This window comes from Oncorhynchus kisutch, linkage group LG11 (genome assembly GCF_002021735.2).
Source record: "Oncorhynchus kisutch isolate 150728-3 linkage group LG11, Okis_V2, whole genome shotgun sequence".
Taxonomy (NCBI): domain Eukaryota; kingdom Metazoa; phylum Chordata; class Actinopteri; order Salmoniformes; family Salmonidae; genus Oncorhynchus; species Oncorhynchus kisutch.
Window position 1 is genome coordinate 88,133,738 of NC_034184.2, and position 12,500 is coordinate 88,146,237.

Consider the following 12,500-nt stretch of genomic DNA (forward strand, 5'->3'; position numbering starts at 1 on the left):
CTTGCCATAATATGGACTTGGTCTTTTACCAAATAGGGATATCTTCTGTATACCACCCCTACCTTGTCACAACACAACTGATTGGCTCAAATGCATTAAGAAGGAAAAATATTCCATAAATGAACTTTTAAGAGGCACACCTGATGAATGAAATGCATTCCAGGTGTCTACGTCATGAAGCTGGTTGAGAGAATGCTATCATCAAGGCAAACGGTGGCTACTTTGAAGAATCTCAAATATAAAATATGTTTAGATTTGTTTCACACTTTTTTGGTTACTAAATGATTCCATAGGTGTTATTTCCTAGTTTTGATGTCTTCACTATTGTTCAACAATGTAGAAAAAAACAAACATTGAATGAGTGTTCTTAAACGTTTGTCCATGTAGGGTATGTTGTAGGGTAAGTGCGGTGGTAAGATCTGTACTTTAGCCAGTGGAGGCTGCTGAGGGGAGGACGGCTCATAGTAAAGACTGGAATGGAGTCAATGGAATGGTATAAACCACATGGAAACCACATGAATGATAACATTCCATTGACTCCATTCCAGCCGTTACTATGAGCTGTCCTCCCCTCAGCAGCCTCCATTGACCTGATGATATATTCTGCGTAACCATCCAGGCTTCTAAACATTCCACCAAATGTCTTTGTTCTATCCTCGCAAGAACTGAAAAATAGAGTGACAGACAGACGGACGGACAGACACATTCTAACAAACAGTTCTTACTCCTGTCACTGATATGTCTATAGAGACAGTTACTCCTGCCACTGATATGTCTATAGAGACAGTTACTCCTGTCACTGATATGTCTATAGAGACAGTTACTCCTGTCACTGATATGTCTATAGAGACAGTTACTCCTGTCACTGATATGTCTATAGAGACAGTTACTCCTGTCACTGATATGTCTATAGAGACAGTTACTCCTGTCACTGATATGTCTATAGAGACAGTTACTCCTGTCACTGATATGTCTATAGAGACAGTTACTCCTGTCACGGATATGTCTATAGAGACAGTTACTCCTGTCACTGATATGTCCATAGAGACAGTTACTATTTGTCACTAATATGTCTATAGAGACAGTTACTCCTGTCACTGATTATGTCTATAGGAGACAGTTACTCCTGTCACTGATATGTCTATAGAGACAGTTACTCCTGTCACTGATATGTCTATAGAGAAAGTTGCTCCTGTCACTGATATGTCTATAAAGACAGTTACTCCTGTCACTGATATGTCTATAAAGACAGTTACTCCTGTCACTGATATGTCTATAGAGACAGTTACTCCTGTCACTGATATGTCTATAGAGACAGTTACTCCTGTCACTGATATATATATGTCTATAGAGACAGTTACTCATGTCACTGATATGTCTATAGAGACAGTTACTCCTGTCACTGATATGTCTATAGAGACAGTTACTCCTGTCACTGATATGTCTATAGAGACAGTTACTCCTGTCACTGATATGTCTATAGAGACAGTTACTCCTGTCACTGATATGTCTATAGAGACAGTTACCTCCCGTCAATGATATGTCTATAGAGACAGTTACTCCTGTCACTGATATGTCTATAGAGACAGTTACTCCTGTCACTGATATGTTCTATAGAGACAGTTACTCCTGTCACTGATATGTCTATAGAGACAGTTACTCCTGTCACTGATATGTCTATAGAGACAGTTACTCCTGTCACTGATATGTCCTATAGAGACAGTTACTCCTGTCACGGATATGTCTATAGAGACAGTTACTCCTGTCACGGATATGTCTATAGAGACAGTTACTCCTGTCACTGATATGTCTAGAGAGACAGTTACTCCTGTCACTGATATGTCTATAGAGACAGTTACTCCTGTCACTGATATGTCCTATAGAGACAGTTACTCCTGTCACTGATATGTCTATAGAGACAGTTACTCCTGTCACTGATATGTCTAGAGAGACAGTTACTCCTGTCACTGATATGTCTATAGAGACAGTTACTCCTGTCACTGATATGTCTATAGAGACAGTTACTCCTGTCACTGATATGTCTATAGAGACAGTTACTCCTCTTACTGATATGTCTATAAAGACAGTTACTCCTGTCACTGATATGTCTATAGAGGCAGTTACTCCTGTCACTGATGTCCATAGAGACAGTTACTATTGTCACCCGATATGTCTATAGAGACAGTTACTCCTGTCACTGATATATATATGTCTATAGAGACAGTTACTCCTGTCACTGATATGTCTATAGAGACAGTTACTCCTGTCACTGATATGTCTATAAAGACAGTTACTCCTGTCACTGATATGTCTATAGAGACAGTTACTCCTGTCACTGGTATGTCTATAGAGACAGTTACTCCTGTCACTGATATGTCCATAGAGACAGTTACTATTGTCACTGATATGTCTATAGAGACAGTTACTCCTGTCACTGATATACATATATGTCTATAGAGACAGTTACTCCTGTCACTGATATACATATATGTCTATAGAGACAGTTACTCCTGTCACTGATATGTCTATAGAGACAGTTACTCCTGTCACTGATATGTCTATAGAGACAGTTACTCCTGTCACTGATATGTCTATAGAGACAGTTACTCCTGTCACTGATATGTCTATAAAGACAGTTACTCCTGTCACTGATATGTCTATAGAGACAGTTACTCCTGTCACTGATATGTCTATAAAGACAGTTACTCCTGTCACTGATATGTCTATAGAGACAGTTACTCCTGTCACGGATATGTCTATAGAGACAGTTACTCCTGTCACTGATATGTCCATAGAGGCAGTTACTATTATCACGGATATGTCTATAGAGACAGTTACTCCTGTCACTGATATATATATATGTCTATAGAGACAGTTACTCCTGTCACTGATATGTCTATAGAGACAATTACTCCTGTCACTGATTAGTCTATAAAGACAGTTACTCCTGTCACTGATATGTCTATAGAGACAGTTACTCCTGTCACTGATATGTCCATAGAGACAGTTAGAATTGTCACTGATATGTCTATAGAGACAGTTACTCATGTCACTGATATACATATATGCCTATAGAGACAGTTACTCCTGTCACTGATATGTCTATAGAGACAGTTACTCCTGTCACTGATATGTCTATAGAGACAGTTACTCCTGTCACTGATATGTCTATAAAGACAGTTACTCCTGTCACTGATATGTCTATAGAGACAGTTACTCCTGTCACTGATATGTCTATAGAGACAGTTACTCCTGCCACTGATATGTCTATAGAGACAGTTACTCCTGCCACTGATATGTCTATAGAGACAGTTACTCCTGTCACTGATATGTCTATAGAGACAGTTACTCCTGTCACTGATATGTCTATAGAGACAGTTACTCCTGTCACTGATATGTCTATAGAGACAGTTACTCCTGTCACTGATATGTCTATAGAGACAGTTACTCCTGTCACTGATATGTCTATAGAGACAGTTACTCCTGTCACTGATATGTCCATAGAGACAGTTACTATTGTCACTGATATGTCTATAGAGACAGTTACTCATGTCACTGATATATATATATGTCTATAGAGACAGTTACTCCTGTCACTGATATGTCTATAGAGACAGTTACTCCTGTCACTGATATGTCTATAAAGACAGTTACTCCTGTCACTGATATGTCTATAGAGACAGTTACTCCTGTCACTGATATGTCTATAAAGACAGTTACTCCTGTCACTGATATGTCCATAGAGACAGTTACTATTGTCCCTGATATGTCTATAGAGACAGTTACTCCTGTCACTGATATACATATATGTCTATAGAGACAGTTACTCCTGTCACTGATATACATATATGTCTATAGAGACAGTTACTCCTGTCACTGCTATGTCTATAGAGACAGTTACTCCTGTCACTGATATACATATATGTCTATAGAGACAGTTACTCCTGTCACTGATATACATATATGCCTATAGAGACAGTTACTCCTGTCACTGATATGTCTATAGAGACAGTTACTCCTGTCACTGATATGTCTATAAAGACAGTTACTCCTGTCACTGATATGTCTATAGAGACAGTTACTCCTGTCACGGATATGTCTATAGAGACAGTTACTCCTGTCACTGATATGTCCATAGAGACAGTTACTATTGTCACTGATATGTCTATAGAGACAGTTACTCCTGTCACTGATATATATATATATGTCTATAGAGACAGTTACTCCTGTCACTGATATGTCTATAGAGACAGTTACTCCTGTCACTGATATGTCTATAAAGACAGTTACTCCTGTCACTGATATGTCTATAGAGACAGTTACTTCTGTCACTGATAAGTCCATAGAGACAGTTACTATTGTCACTGATATGTCTATAGAGACAGTTACTCATGTCACTGATATACATATATGTCTATAGAGACAGTTACTCCTGTCACTGATATGTCTATAGAGACAGTTACTCCTGTCACTGATATGTCTATAGAGACAGTTACTCCTGTCACTGATATGTCTATAAAGACAGTTACTCCTGTCACTGATATGTCTATAGAGACAGTTACTCCTGTCACTGATATGTCTATAGAGACAGTTACTCCTGTCACTGATATGTCTATAGAGACAGTTACTCCTGCCACTGATATGTCTATAGAGACAGTTACTCCTGTCACTGATATATCTATAGAGACAGTTACTCCTGTCACTGATATGTCTATAGAGACAGTTACTCCTGTCACTGATGTCTATAGAGACAGTTACTCCTGTCACTGATATGTCTATAGAGACAGTTCCTCCTGTCACTGATATGTCTATAGAGACAGTTACTCCTGTCACTGATATGTCAATAGAGACAGTTACTCCTGTCACTGATATGTCTATAAAGACAGTTACTCCTGTCACTGATATGTCTATAGAGACAGTTACTCCTGTCACGGATATGTCTATAGAGACAGTTACTCCTGTCACTGATATGTCCATAGAGACAGTTACTATTGTCACTGATATGTCTATAGAGACAGTTACTCCTGTCACTGATATATATATGTCTATAGAGACAGTTACTCCTGTCACTGATATGTCTATAGAGACAGTTACTCCTGTCACTGATATGTCTATAAAGACAGTTACTCCTGTCACTGATATGTCTATAGAGACAGTTACTTCTGTCACTGATAAGTCCATAGAGACAGTTACTATTGTCACTGATATGTCTATAGAGACAGTTACTCATGTCACTGATATACATATATGTCTATAGAGACAGTTACTCCTGTCACTGATATGTCTATAGAGACAGTTACTCCTGTCACTGATATGTCTATAGAGACAGTTACTCCTGTCACTGATATGTCTATAAAGACAGTTACTCCTGTCACTGATATGTCTATAGAGACAGTTACTCCTGTCACTGATATGTCTATAGAGACAGTTACTCCTGTCACTGATATATATATGTCTATAGAGACAGTTACTCATGTCACTGATATGTCTATAGAGACAGTTACTCCTGTCACTGATATGTCTATAGAGACAGTTACTCCTGTCACTGATATGTCTATAGAGACAGTTACTCCTGTCACTGATATGTCTATAGAGACAGTTACTCCTGTCACTGATATGTCTATAGAGACAGTTACTCCCGTCAATGATATGTCTATAGAGACAGTTACTCCTGTCACTGATATGTCTATAGAGACAGTTACTCCTGTCACTGATATGTCTATAGAGACAGTTACTCCTGTCACTGATATGTCTATAGAGACAGTTACTCCTGTCACTGATATGTCTATAGAGACAGTTACTCCTGTCACTGATATGTCTATAGAGACAGTTACTCCTGTCACGGATATGTCTATAGAGACAGTTACTCCTGTCACGGATATGTCTATAGAGACAGTTACTCCTGTCACTGATATGTCTAGAGAGACAGTTACTCCTGTCACTGATATGTCTATAGAGACAGTTACTCCTGTCACTGATATGTCTATAGAGACAGTTACTCCTGTCACTGATATGTCTATAGAGACAGTTACTCCTGTCACTGATATGTCTAGAGAGACAGTTACTCCTGTCACTGATATGTCTATAGAGACAGTTACTCCTGTCACTGATATGTCTATAGAGACAGTTACTCCTGTCACTGATATGTCTATAGAGACAGTTACTCCTCTTACTGATATGTCTATAAAGACAGTTACTCCTGTCACTGATATGTCTATAGAGGCAGTTACTCCTGTCACTGATGTCCATAGAGACAGTTACTATTGTCACCGATATGTCTATAGAGACAGTTACTCCTGTCACTGATATATATATGTCTATAGAGACAGTTACTCCTGTCACTGATATGTCTATAGAGACAGTTACTCCTGTCACTGATATGTCTATAAAGACAGTTACTCCTGTCACTGATATGTCTATAGAGACAGTTACTCCTGTCACTGGTATGTCTATAGAGACAGTTACTCCTGTCACTGATATGTCCATAGAGACAGTTACTATTGTCACTGATATGTCTATAGAGACAGTTACTCCTGTCACTGATATACATATATGTCTATAGAGACAGTTACTCCTGTCACTGATATACATATATGTCTATAGAGACAGTTACTCCTGTCACTGATATGTCTATAGAGACAGTTACTCCTGTCACTGATATGTCTATAGAGACAGTTACTCCTGTCACTGATATGTCTATAGAGACAGTTACTCCTGTCACTGATATGTCTATAAAGACAGTTACTCCTGTCACTGATATGTCTATAGAGACAGTTACTCCTGTCACTGATATGTCTATAAAGACAGTTACTCCTGTCACTGATATGTCTATAGAGACAGTTACTCCTGTCACGGATATGTCTATAGAGACAGTTACTCCTGTCACTGATATGTCCATAGAGGCAGTTACTATTATCACGGATATGTCTATAGAGACAGTTACTCCTGTCACTGATATATATATATATGTCTATAGAGACAGTTACTCCTGTCACTGATATGTCTATAGAGACAGTTACTCCTGTCACTGATTAGTCTATAAAGACAGTTACTCCTGTCACTGATATGTCTATAGAGACAGTTACTCCTGTCACTGATATGTCCATAGAGACAGTTAGAATTGTCACTGATATGTCTATAGAGACAGTTACTCATGTCACTGATATACATATATGCCTATAGAGACAGTTACTCCTGTCACTGATATGTCTATAGAGACAGTTACTCCTGTCACTGATATGTCTATAGAGACAGTTACTCCTGTCACTGATATGTCTATAAAGACAGTTACTCCTGTCACTGATATGTCTATAGAGACAGTTACTCCTGTCACTGATATGTCTATAGAGACAGTTACTCCTGCCACTGATATGTCTATAGAGACAGTTACTCCTGCCACTGATATGTCTATAGAGACAGTTACTCCTGTCACTGATATGTCTATAGAGACAGTTACTCCTGTCACTGATATGTCTATAGAGACAGTTACTCCTGTCACTGATATGTCTATAGAGACAGTTACTCCTGTCACTGATATGTCTATAGAGACAGTTACTCCTGTCACTGATATGTCTATAGAGACAGTTACTCCTGTCACTGATATGTCCATAGAGACAGTTACTATGTCACTGATATGTCTATAGAGACAGTTACTCATGTCACTGATATATATATATATGTCTATAGAGACAGTTACTCCTGTCACTGATATGTCTATAGAGACAGTTACTCCTGTCACTGATATGTCTATAAAGACAGTTACTCCTGTCACTGATATGTCTATAGAGACAGTTACTCCTGTCACTGATATGTCTATAAAGACAGTTACTCCTGTCACTGATATGTCCATAGAGACAGTTACTATTGTCCCTGATATGTCTATAGAGACAGTTACTCCTGTCACTGATATACATATATGTCTATAGAGACAGTTACTCCTGTCACTGATATACATATATGTCTATAGAGACAGTTTACTCCTGTCACTGCTATGTCTATAGAGACAGTTACTCCTGTCACTGATATACATATATGTCTATAGAGACAGTTACTCCTGTCACTGATATACATATATGCCTATAGAGACAGTTACTCCTGTCACTGATATGTCTATAGAGACAGTTACTCCTGTCACTGATATGTCTATAAAGACAGTTACTCCTGTCACTGATATGTCTATAGAGACAGTTACTCCTGTCACGGATATGTCTATAGAGACAGTTACTCCTGTCACTGATATGTCCATAGAGACAGTTACTATTGTCACTGATATGTCTATAGAGACAGTTACTCCTGTCACTGATATATATATATATGTCTATAGAGACAGTTACTCCTGTCACTGATATGTCTATAGAGACAGTTACTCCTGTCACTGATATGTCTATAAAGACAGTTACTCCTGTCACTGATATGTCTATAGAGACAGTTACTTCTGTCACTGATAAGTCCATAGAGACAGTTACTATTGTCACTGATATGTCTATAGAGACAGTTACTCATGTCACTGATATACATATATGTCTATAGAGACAGTTACTCCTGTCACTGATATGTCTATAGAGACAGTTACTCCTGTCACTGATATGTCTATAGAGACAGTTACTCCTGTCACTGATATGTCTATAAAGACAGTTACTCCTGTCACTGATATGTCTATAGAGACAGTTACTCCTGTCACTGATATGTCTATAGAGACAGTTACTCCTGTCACTGATATGTCTATAGAGACAGTTACTCCTGCCACTGATATGTCTATAGAGACAGTTACTCCTGTCACTGATATATCTATAGAGACAGTTACTCCTGTCACTGATATGTCTATAGAGACAGTTACTCCTGTCACTGATGTCTATAGAGACAGTTACTCCTGTCACTGATATGTCTATAGAGACAGTTCCTCCTGTCACTGATATGTCTATAGAGACAGTTACTCCTGTCACTGATATGTCAATAGAGACAGTTACTCCTGTCACTGATATGTCTATAAAGACAGTTACTCCTGTCACTGATATGTCTATAGAGACAGTTACTCCTGTCACGGATATGTCTATAGAGACAGTTACTCCTGTCACTGATATGTCCATAGAGACAGTTACTATTGTCACTGATATGTCTATAGAGACAGTTACTCCTGTCACTGATATATATATGTCTATAGAGACAGTTACTCCTGTCACTGATATGTCTATAGAGACAGTTACTCCTGTCACTGATATGTCTATAAAGACAGTTACTCCTGTCACTGATATGGCTATAGAGACAGTTACTTCTGTCACTGATAAGTCCATAGAGACAGTTACTATTGTCACTGATATGTCTATAGAGACAGTTACTCATGTCACTGATATACATATATGTCTATAGAGACAGTTACTCCTGTCACTGATATGTCTATAGAGACAGTTACTCCTGTCACTGATATGTCTATAGAGACAGTTACTCCTGTCACTGATATGTCTATAAAGACAGTTACTCCTGTCACTGATATGTCTATAGAGACAGTTACTCCTGTCACTGATATGTCTATAGAGACAGTTACTCCTGTCACTGATATGTCTATAGAGACAGTTACTCCTGCCACTGATATGTCTATAGAGACAGTTACTCCTGTCACTGATATATCTATAGAGACAGTTACTCCTGTCACTGATATGTCTATAGAGACAGTTACTCCTGTCACTGATGTCTATAGAGACAGTTACTCCTGTCACTGATATGTCTATAGAGACAGTTCCTCCTGTCACTGATATGTCTATAGAGACAGTTACTCCTGTCACTGATATGTCAATAGAGACAGTTACTCCTGTCACTGATATGTCTATAAAGACAGTTACTCCTGTCACTGATATGTCTATAGAGACAGTTACTCCTGTCACGGATATGTCTATAGAGACAGTTACTCCTGTCACTGATATGTCCATAGAGACAGTTACTATTGTCACTGATATGTCTATAGAGACAGTTACTCCTGTCACTGATATATATATGTCTATAGAGACAGTTACTCCTGTCACTGATATGTCTATAGAGACAGTTACTCCTGTCACTGATATGTCTATAAAGACAGTTACTCCTGTCACTGATATGTCTATAGAGACAGTTACTCCTGCCACTGATATCTGTTCAGACATTGCCTGCCTTGGCCGAACTTTGTGGGAAAAAAATATCTGCTGACCGCAGTAATTTACCCCGGGTGGATACAAGCCCTACTGAGCAAGCCACTAAGACGATGGCTGGTTGACAGTGACACCCCTTTAAGTGAAGCTCAATGAAAACCCCAAAGCCATTTCCTCTACCACAGCAGCTCTCTGCTTCCTCTAGCTAGAGTGTTAGTGTTTAGTACGGGTCTACAGGGACCCAGGGAGCACCGCCTGTTATTATTGGGAGGGTTACATGTTGTGTAGACCGGGCAAACGCATGTTTGTACATCCACACTAGTCACGATCCAGACACGCATATTGATATTTTGCACATCCACATCAGACATGAACCAGACATGATCCAGACACGATCGAGACACACAGGTTAAAATAGCAAAACCAACATTTGCTGTTGCTAGCTCATTTGTCCGGGGATATAAACATTGGGTTGTTATTTTACCTGAAATGCACAATATCCTTTTTTTCCTGGATATTTGTAGAATTTTGACCCATTTTGAGTCACACAAAATAGTGTGTTCTCTACAACATCATTTAATCCACAGATAAAAGAGGAAACTATTTGTTTCTAGTAATCACTCCTCCTTCAGTAGGAGGAGGAGGAGGAGTTGAGGGGAGGAGAGAGGAGAGAGAGGAGGAGGAGAGGAGGAGAGAGGAGGAGGAGAGAGGAGGAGAAGAAGGAGGAGGAGTTGGGAGAAGGAGTTGGGAGGAGGAGAGAGGAGGAGGAGAGAGAGGAGAGAGAGGAGGAGAGAGAGGAGGAGAGGAGGAGAGAGGAGGAGGAGAGAGGAGGAGAGAGGAGAAGAAGGAGGAGGAGTTGAGAGGAGGAGAGAGGAGGAGGAGAGAGAGAATGAGAGGAGGAGAGAGGAGAAGAAGGAGGAGTTGGGAGAAGGAGTTGAGAGGAGGAGAGAGGAGGAGAAGGAGGGGGACGAGGAGAGGAGGATATTTGATTTGATCAGGATCTATTTTAGTCCTCATTTGGACTAATCTCCCAAGAGTCCTTAAACAGTAAAATACAATTTATAATACGATCACATTTTCACACACTGTTACAAACAGACATAATACACTAATATACTGACCAGATAAATACTCTAACAATCTAAAATTATAGATTGATTCCATCATCTACCATAGTCCAGCACAATGTTCCTATGTATTATAGTTAATGGTTTTAAAGTATTGTTTGTTTATATTTAATGGTTTTAAAGTATTGATTGAATTTATAGTTTGAACGGTTCCTGGCTCAGATAATATCTTTGTTGCTCTAAATCGAAAAGTTATTTTGCCTATTTATCTTTTCTGTCTGGATAACAGATGGTGGACAATCTATTCCTGATATTGACTGAATGTCTGTCTCTTACCAACTGAATAGCGCTGTGAATAGAGTTTGGCTGTTTTAAATGGTGAACATGATGAAATAAAATAGGCATGTTTTTTTTTTCAATGATCTTGTTGATTGATGACCATTGGCGCATGACTACAACAGAAGAACCATATCTCCACCTTAAAACAATCCTTGCTGTTTTCTCCTGTGCAATCTGCAGCCTCCTAATGTCACATGCTGATGCATTTCCCCCAGATCACAGTACAGTTGTTCACCTGACTCTGAATTAATGATTGTGTTATTTACTTAAGAATCTGGCCAGGTCATGATTGTAAATGAGAACTTGTTCTCAACTTGCCTACCTGGTTAAATAAAGGTGTTCTCAACTTGCCTACCTGGTTAAATAAAGGTGTTCTCAACTTGCCTACCTGGTTAAATAAAGGTGTTCTCAACTTGCCTACCTGGTTAAATAAAGGTGTTCTCAACTTGCCTACCTGGTTAAATAAAGGTGTTCTCAACTAGCCTCCCTGGTTAAATAAAGGTGATCTCAACTAGCCTACCTGGTTAAATAAAGGTGTTCTCAACTAGCCTACCTGGTTAAATAAAGGTGTTCTCAACTAGCCTACCTGGTTAAATAAAGGTGTTCTCAACTAGCCTACCTGGTTAAATAAAGGTGTTCTCAACTAGCCTACCTGGTTAAATAAAGGTGTTCTCAACTAGCCTACCTGGTTAAATAAAGGTGTTCTCAACTAGCCTACCTGGTTAAATAAAGGTGTTCTCAACTAGCCTACCTGGTTAAATAAAGGTGTTCTCAACTAGCCTACCTGGTTAAATAAAGGTGATCTCAACTAGCCTACCTGGTTAAATAAAGGTGTTCTCAACTGGTCTACCTGGTTAAATAAAGGTGTTCTCAACTAGCCTACCTGGTTAAATAAAGGTGTTCTCAACTAGCCTACCTGGTTAAATAAAGGTGTTCTCAACTAGCCTACCTGGTTAAATAAAGGTGTTCTCAACTA

The 12,500-nt window shown here is 39.0% G+C and overlaps 1 protein-coding gene across 2 annotated transcripts in view; it reads right to left on the reverse strand.

Annotated features, from left to right (window-relative positions):
* The window catches only part of plod2 (procollagen-lysine, 2-oxoglutarate 5-dioxygenase 2), a 145,278-nt gene that overhangs the window by 49,764 nt on the left and 83,014 nt on the right, over nt 1-12,500 (reverse strand). The gene's annotated exons all lie outside the window — the stretch shown is intronic.